The following is a 9,128-nucleotide window of genomic DNA, read 5'->3' as shown; positions in this document are numbered from 1 at the left end:
ATTGATGAGCACAACGATATATCTGTTACAGAGCGTGCCTGTGCCTCAGTAGAGGAGGGAGTACACCCCCTTGAGGGCAACCCCCGTGGCTGTAAAAGATTCTTTCATGTCTACAAGCTCCAAACTGATCTTCCTTGCTTTCAGCTTAGAAAGCACCCAATTTTTTATTATAAAACTTGTATATCAGGGCATCTATTATTGCCCTGTATGACGAGTTGTCAAAAGCCCATGAAATCTCAAGGAAGGCGCAAAGGGCTATGTTCTTAGACTCCATAACCTTTCGACGTACGGCTATGAATGGCAGTCTCAGTGGATATGCCTGGTTGATAGGCAAATTAGTTCTTGTTCAGTGGTCGTTCCGTTAGGTTGTCTTCTCTGATGTGTTGATCCAAGATTTTCTCCAATTCTACTTAGACTACCCTGCATAGTTTCTCCATTTATTCTTAAAGGTTGGATGTAGGGCCTTGTGGGGTGAAACCAATTGATGAGCACAACGATATATCTGTTACAGAGCGTGCCTGTGCCTCTTGGGTAGAGTTTCAAGGATTCTTTTGTTATATTTCTAGAGAAATAAGATCTTCAAAGTCACAAAAATAAATATATACGCAGAGAAGATTTTTGTATCCCGAGGGACCTTTAGTCAGGATATGTGAGAGAGAGAGAGAGAGAGATTATTTTCGAAAATTTCTCTGGGTATTATTACTAAATCGTCTGTATATCCTTGGCACAGCATGCCATTAATGAATCAGTAATGACCCGGTAAAATTTTCCGGCGAATAATAAGTCAACAGCGATTTCTGCACTTTATTAAATGTTTTCAATTCACCAAAACCATTTACAAATATTGTACACGTTTAAAATTATTGGCAAAAGGAGAAAATGGATACAGATTAGGCTGATTATTGCCACGTCTTCGTTGAACCACACTGTGTCGATTGAAATTACCCTGAATTAAACTTTCCACCTCTGGCGGCAAGTAAATTGGAATAAGCTGATTGCCAGGACTGATCATAAAATTGTGTGCCAGCTCTAAGGGATTGCTACCACGTCGCTGGAAATACTCCGAGCTCTGAGGAAATGATTGATAGAATACTTGTTGACGCGTACCGGGAGCAGCTGTAGTAGTTGTTGTTGTCGCGGTGGTACTTGCGGTGTTGTTCAAACTGTTCTGATTCACATTTGTTATGTTGTTTGTGGCATTAACAACAATGTAAGGAATGTTGCCACCGCCAAAGCCGCCGCCGCCTCCACGGAATAAAGCTCTAATAAAGAAGCCACCGAATAACCGGCCATTTTCTGTCGTTTGCGTGGGTTTTAACAGCACCATTGCATCAGTTGGGCTTACATCAACAACATCAGTATCTGGAGCCACGTCGGTGGCAGTCCCTGTGCCAGTGCCAGTGCCAGTTCCATAGTTCGTTTCGCCGTCAGCGTCATTGTCAGCATCGTCGGCTGTGCCAGTTATGGTGTCATAATCTAGCTGACGAAGCAAAGGTGTTTGGTGTTTGACGTTCTGATATTTCTTGTAGCTGCGATTATCTGCAAAAGAGCGGAAATTGAAACTTTTTTGTTTATGTCAAATATTTATAGCTTTATAAATGTCGTATTACAAATACTTCTGGCGTCTGCGGAAAAGGCGCTTAAAAGTATAAGAAGACAAAGAAGGACTTGTTTTTTGTTAGAAATCATTACAGGTGTTTTACTTAGTCTATTGGACCGGTCAAACTATTAAATACAGTTTGATACCTAAGCTTTTATAGTAAATTTGACATTTAAATCAAATCGAAACAGTGTAAAATATATCAGATATTATAAAATGTCTTACTATTTAGCTCAGTCGACAGGCAAAGCAAGTATTTCTTTAATTGTAGAAATCAGTCACCGCTTATCGCTACTTGTTGGCGATTTCATCTAAGACAGAATAGTGTAAGCGTTTGACCTATTTTAGTATTTTGCGTCTTACTCTACTCATATATGTACATATATGTATATACATATATCTACATACTTATTTACATATTTTCTGTTAAAAATTCTACAGCAATATGAAGTTTTAATGCAAATCATTTTTAAGTTGCTGTCATTGGAAATCAGTTCATGTCATTACTAGCTTTTGTTCGTAGCTCCGTACGCGTGAAATTACGTTTAACGTTATGATTTTAATTGTATCGCCTTCGTCTTGGTCAGCAGGCTGTATCGGAGACGCAGCCGCTAAATTTAAACGTAGAATACGTGGTATGGTTAAGAGCACATCCAAGTCAAAACTCAAAGCACACACAAAGAAAAAATATCGATAACAAAAGCGATAGCAAAATCAATAACAAAATCGATAAAAACATCGACAACAAAATCGATTAAAATATCGATAACAAAATTTATAAAAAATATCGTTTATTATATCGATAAGTTCCGAAAATATCGATAGCAATATAGCGATATATAGCATTTTTTTCTTAATTACGAAAAAGCATTTGTGAAGTGCACAACGAAACATATTAAAATGTGTGAACTCAAATTTATTACGAGTTGGCTTGGTGCTCTTTCATATGCGTATTTTTTTAAATTTAGCACGTTTTTTTCTTAATTCTAAAACTGTTTTCCCTCAGTGTACATTTTATAAACACCAACGAAAAGTAGCCCCTTGCCCTCTTACTGTTAATTTAAATTTAAATTTTCGCACGACAAGTAAGGCTCACCAAAAAAATTGGGCGGCTAAGTGCCCCTATTCAACTCTTGGTGGTCTCGCCGACGTAATTGGAGTGCGCATAATTATCACTTTTCATTGCACCGTCATAATTTTTCTTTGAACCTTTCATTTATTCATTTCGCGTAGAGATTTCTTAACCGTCCTCTAAAATGAAAGCGAAACAGACAGATAAAACATGGAATTTGGATAGGGTGAACAACGGAGGCAGAGAGCAACATTAAAACCACTTACATAGCCACAACAGCTGTAGCAATGACCCAAATACGCGTCTTGGCAGCCGATGAAGGTGAAGTGGGTCAAAAAATATTTTTCCAAATACATAGAAAAATGATGAATTTAAAGTGTGAAATGTTGATGCAGAGATGGCAAATGGATGGTGATAAGCACCTGTCTGCCAGATAGTAAAGAACAAAGATACGCTGGAGAGTGGCAGCAATGAATTAAGCTTAGTGGCAAATAAGCAACTGAGTTAAATATGCTATCTACATACATACATACATATAAACTTATATACAGCAAATACCTACACATTTCAATACCTGCACAAATATGAAAAACAGGTTGGCGTGGACCTCATATTCTGCGGTGCACACTCCTCCCACAATAATCCTTTAAGCAGCTTGACTTCAAAAGCTAATTTCAGTGTCTGGGGTGAGCACTCGAATTGGGGTTGGCTGATGGCGTGCTATTTTTATGGCATTGCCCTGTTAATGTTCGCATTATGCAAAATATTTTTCATGTTAATTAGCAAGGACGAGAGTTCCCAACACTAAACACCTAGCCTAGCCCACACCATCAACACTAAAATGCTGCATTGACGAAACCGCGGATTTTTGCAATTATTTCCCATCCGACGCAGCTTACTCTCAACTTTTACAAAAACCTCCACATTTGCCTTTGCATCCTCTTTCGTTTTGTCTACATTTTATCTGCAATATCTATTTACTCGTGAGTAGCTGCGGTTTTGTATGTGGCAGCTGAGCAATCACTTGCGGCCAACTTAGCGGCAACATTTTTTTTGCTTTCTACGAATTTGACTTGAGCAAATGAATAAACTTCGCATCCATTCTTGACGGAGGATTATTTTTGTTAACCCTCGGGTTTTTTAGAAGAATTACACTAGGCCCCTATTTTACGCATTTTTAAGTGAATGGACTCCCTATAAATATTCGGACTCTTTTTACAGTCAAAAAAGTCTCAGAATTCTGAATTGTAAACCTCTTAATGAGCTCAAAAAAGACTCAGCACAGAGCGTATATCCCTTCTTAGAAGGGTACGCCAATACGAGGCCTGAAATATGACGCTTTTCTTAGTCTTAAAAACAAATATTCTTTATAATTCGGATTACTAATTTTTACTAATAACTTTAACTTCTACGTGAACTGTGTGCAAACTTTTCAAACCGAAATGGAAACAATCGACAGTATTACAAGAAAATCAAGTTCACGAAATCGCGTCAAAACCAAGGCGTCATTGAATGCTACATCGCGGGAGAAAGTGATATTCTTGAAGCAGACGAATGCAGGATTGGAAACAAGATCTTAAGAAATATATGAAAATTATAATAATAACAATAAAAATAATAACAGGAAATGTGTCCTGGCGTTTCTTCGTCCAGTTAGCAAAAGCGACAGACGTTTGTTTCCGGCAGACTAAATTTACTGAGGTTACAACGAAGCCGACAGTGTCTCGTATATAATCTTGCTATAGCTTTGAGGACCTCTCTTCCTAAATTAAGTATTTTCTTTGAAACTTTGGCTTGCCTATGCACTGGCCATTCCATCCAATGTCTGTTGAACATTTTGTTTCCCCTTTAGTGCGCCTTCTCATTGCCATCATGTTCCTCATGTGAGGTACCCAGCCTAGTAAAACTGTGTTTTTGGACCCATGAGCGTTTGGGACACTGAAGCAATAATATACCTACTACCTTAGAGGTTATTATGTGAGATTTCAGCGATAGTACAGCTGCTTTTTTATTGCCTTTTATGATGTATTATCAAGAGCCCCTGTTATGTCAATAAAGACTTAGAAGGCTATATTTTTAGACTCCAGAGCTTTCTCAGTATTAAGTTTAATAAGATTTGATGAGCGTAGAAAGAAGCAGAATTCTCCTATATCCTTTACCAGATAATTAAGTGAAAACTCTTTCTTGAGATGTCATACGGTCTAGTGGAGAGAAATTACAAAACTCCCAAAGAGGCTGTTATATTTAGCCTACTCAACATACTTTTCATAAAAATGATAGACCATGGCTCTGACATCTTCGTTTGTCCTCTGGTTAAGTAAATTTTCAACAGTTTCGACAATGACTTCAGTCGGGGTTTCGTGACCCTTTTCCATTTACTTAGATTTATTGAAGTCTACTCAAGATGGCTGCGAAGCGAAGACGGCTCAGGCCTGATGGAGAAAGCGAGAAGCCGAAATGTTACTTATATATTTGTCTACATGTGTAAAAGACACACAAAGCTTTTCTTTTAATTTTTAATTTAGTCGAGTCAAATAGTTCTAAATATTTAAAGATCCCCGACTATTCGATTCAAGCGTAGGAAATAAAAGAAAGAAATTATATAAAAAAAAACAACAAATATTTTGTAAGTTTAAAATTGCAATATTGTTTCAATATGTGGCGCTATTTGATACATACTTTTACCATATGCTTTCATATTTACATACAAATCTTGTTTTCCATTAACGAGAAATTTTTTTAATAAAAATCGCTCATTGCTCTTTGCACAGTGTGAACATGATTAGTATTCCATCTCTTTAAATTATTTACCTATATGCAAAGGCAAATGACCAGCAGTGCTGACGGTCATAGCGATATGGCAGTACATTTAGCATACATTCAAAGGATAAGCATGTATATGTTTACATATGTACGTATGTACATTAGACCAATTAAAAAAATAAAACAAAAAAAAAAATAAAAATCCTGCAAACCGACCGGCCACTGACTAAAATCTTGGTATTCGGTATAGAAATGATCCTCCATGAATCTCGACTCCCTCCTAGAAAATTATATTGACCTCAAAGGAGAAGAAATAATTTTCGTACGTGTTATTTCCATGAAAAATATAAACGATCGATCTTAGAATTATCCTAGAGAACGGAGATTCATTAAGGATTATTTCTATACCAAAAACTAAGATTTGAGTGGGTGTCCGCTCGCATTGCAGGATTTTTTTTTACTTGTTCTAATGTACATACATAAATCAATGCACACCAGACAAATAAGCTTGTGAGCAGGAAAATGATTTTGCTCATTTACAATTTCCAAACGCCGGAAAGCAAACATACTCATGTAAATATGCGAAGCGTGCATTTTTTAAGCAAAACAGTAAAGCATGTAGTATGACTACATACATAGCTTACACCAGAGGTTCCCAAACTTTGCTTTCTCCTAGACCACTTTCAAAAATTTAATTTAATTAATTTTTGTATTTGTAAAATAGTTTATTTGTGTTCATGGCATCACTTTTATTTTTATCGCTCCGAGTTTTGAAGTGAGGTGAAAAATATTCATCACTCACATTTTTAAAACACAAAACTTAAAACAACAAAACGGCTAAGCTTTTTATGCCAAACTTTTAATTCAGAAATTGACAATAGAGAAAAGAACGAGTCTACAAAATCTATGACAAACAACCAAGCAAGCGCAAAAAGTGTTCCACCGTCTCATCCTCTTCAAGGCAGGATGCGCAAATGGCCTTACATTTACGCCTATCACAGTCAGGTGTTTGTGCCACCAGTCAGCAGTCCAACAAGTTGTCTGCAGTGTCGTCTGCTCAGTGAGAGCAAACAACTAGATAGACCTTCTCAGATTGAAGGCAACATGAGTTTTGCCCACCTACATCCCCTCGATGCTCACCAATTAATGCTGAGCGAAATATTCACCCAGTTTCGGATGGTTGCTTCGATGGTTCTTGTAGTCCCCGGCTTTGACTATTGCAATTACCTCAGCGTGGAAGACCGTAGCATATTCCCCAACAGAAAAGTGAAGCTTATCCCCATTAGCTTCGAAAAAGACCCCAGATCATGACCCAGAGGCAATTTAAGAGCCATCAGTGACGATTCGACGATGTGTGAGTCCGGTCTCAGTGATGGACTTAAACGAGCATTCAGTCTCAGAGAACTCGACATTATAGAATCTCTTCAACAAAGGTAATGGTGGCGTACTATCCTGTAGCATTGAAAATACACAATTGGTTAAATTTCTGTCGCCAGCAATTTTCGTCTCGCCCCACTCAGTGTTATACGAACGTCCGGTTCTTTTTAGTCTGCAGCTGGTCTTTAAGGCTTTTCCACGTATGAAAACACAAAGTGACGGTAAGTGCAGCACTGCGTCAAGATACACCACTAGAAAAAATTAAAGATAATTAAGGAGGATATGAATTAACCATTTTGGTTCTTTACTATCAAAACCAGATAAATTTTCGTGGACCCCCACTTAGAACTCATGGACCCCATATTTTTCACACCAATGTAGACCCCCGTCGAGTCTACCGTGGACCCCTGGAGACCACCTGGACCACTTTGGAAATCACTGGCCTACACGGTTGGAAGTCCATTTGACCTAGCGCTACTGAAGATGGCTTGTGCATATTCATATACACCGGCAGCTTTAGACAGATACGCTTTTAAGGCATACAGTTTGTGCAACGATGCTTGACTTAAAAGCAGTAATGTGCAACACGGCCCCCTTAGCTTTTTCTCTTATCCCCTTCGTCGAGCGTATCACCCTTGCATCACCTATGAGCATTCAAAAGGGTTATCGGCATTTATGTACATATACTTTTTCATAGCATATACATGCATACATATGTACATACATATATGTTGTATATACTGCATAAATACTAAGTACATATGTACATAAATGTTTGCTGTCATGGTTGCTATCCATCCATAGGGAAATTTGTTAAGTGCAATGGTGCAGAAAAGTGATTCGTTGGTATGTGAAACGATGAGACAATCTTGATGCCTCTTCAACAGCTCTTTTCGCTTTTATGCTCTTCACTCTTAACACAAGCTGATTACTTCTTCTAAACGTCGTACCATATACATCTGTATGCACCCTGTAGTCAAATGTACTAGCTGTAAACTACCTCACAACTATGTAGTATGAAACGCATGCCCAACTAGTCGGCCAACTATCTTTTTTCCATGCAATCAACTGGTATTTTTAACATGGGGATGTCCTACGAGATGGCAATTGTCAGATTTTGGTCAGAAATATACCAGTCTCATACTAGTTCAAAATAGACAGAAAAATCCTAGTCCAATTATGGACCAAAACCACTACTTTGGAAGTCAAAAAATAAAATGAATTCATGAATATACAATAAAAAAACGTTTGATTACGTACACTTTAATACATTACACATTTTTATTTAGCTTAGATTTGCCAATAATTAATGTTAAATTGTTTGAGTATTAATTAAAAGGGAAAACAAATAGATACATAAATATTTCAAACTTTCGAACCAAAATTTAAATGCATTATACATTAAACGTTATTAAAAGTAAAAGCTTTCAGGTGCAATAAATACTATATTTTTATCTTTTTTAATAATATTGAATATGGAAAAGAAAACATTTTGGTTAAAAATAAAACTAACATTCTAGTTAATTTTTGAGTGAACTAAAATAAAGATAAAAGTTTTCATTGAAATAAATTAAATTCATTAACTTTGCACATTTCAGTCCTTTCTTTTTAAAATTTTTTAAAAGTAATAATTAATGTTTAAAATTTGAGATTCGGATAAGAATAAAATAAATAAATAATTCAAGCAGTTATTAAATGTTTTTAATTTTTGTGTATATACTCTGGCTTGTTGATTGATAATTGAAATTAATCAAATAATTATTTAATCGTGTAATTAAAAAAAGTCAAAGATGATTGATAATACTCAAAAATAACAAAATAATGATGTAATTAAAATTAACGAATTAATTAAACATTTTTGTTTAAGTAATTAATTATTAATCATTAAAAAGGTGCTAATATCAGTATTTAATCATTAAGCGGTTATCCAAAAACATGCTTAATTAGTAATCATTATGAATATTAATCATTATTTAACAGGTATGGTATAATGGCGAGTACGGACTCGCTTTAACGGTTTACAATATACCCAAATAAAAGTTATATTTAGTGTAGCCTATTGTATTAAACTGTCGAAGTCAAATAAAATAGGGCATGAATAAATCGTTTTTACTTCGTACAAGTCTGGTAATTTTCGAACTTGTTCGGTTTCAGTCAGGAAATTCTAGTTGTAAACTAGTATTTTTCCTGACTAGTTTGGGGTTTCACTGCAGGGTATGTATGTAGTTGCATGGTGTTATTGTGGGTAATAAATTGTTTATTGACACATGTATGTACATACATAAATACATACATGCATTTAAAAGTCTATGAACT

This window comes from Rhagoletis pomonella, unplaced genomic scaffold, assembly GCF_013731165.1.
Source record: "Rhagoletis pomonella isolate Grant_MI unplaced genomic scaffold, Rhpom_1.0 Rhpom_scaffold_00002, whole genome shotgun sequence".
Classification (NCBI taxonomy): Eukaryota; Metazoa; Arthropoda; class Insecta; order Diptera; family Tephritidae; genus Rhagoletis; species Rhagoletis pomonella.
The sequence above is the reverse complement of the archived record's forward strand: the minus strand, read 5'-3'. Positions refer to the sequence as shown.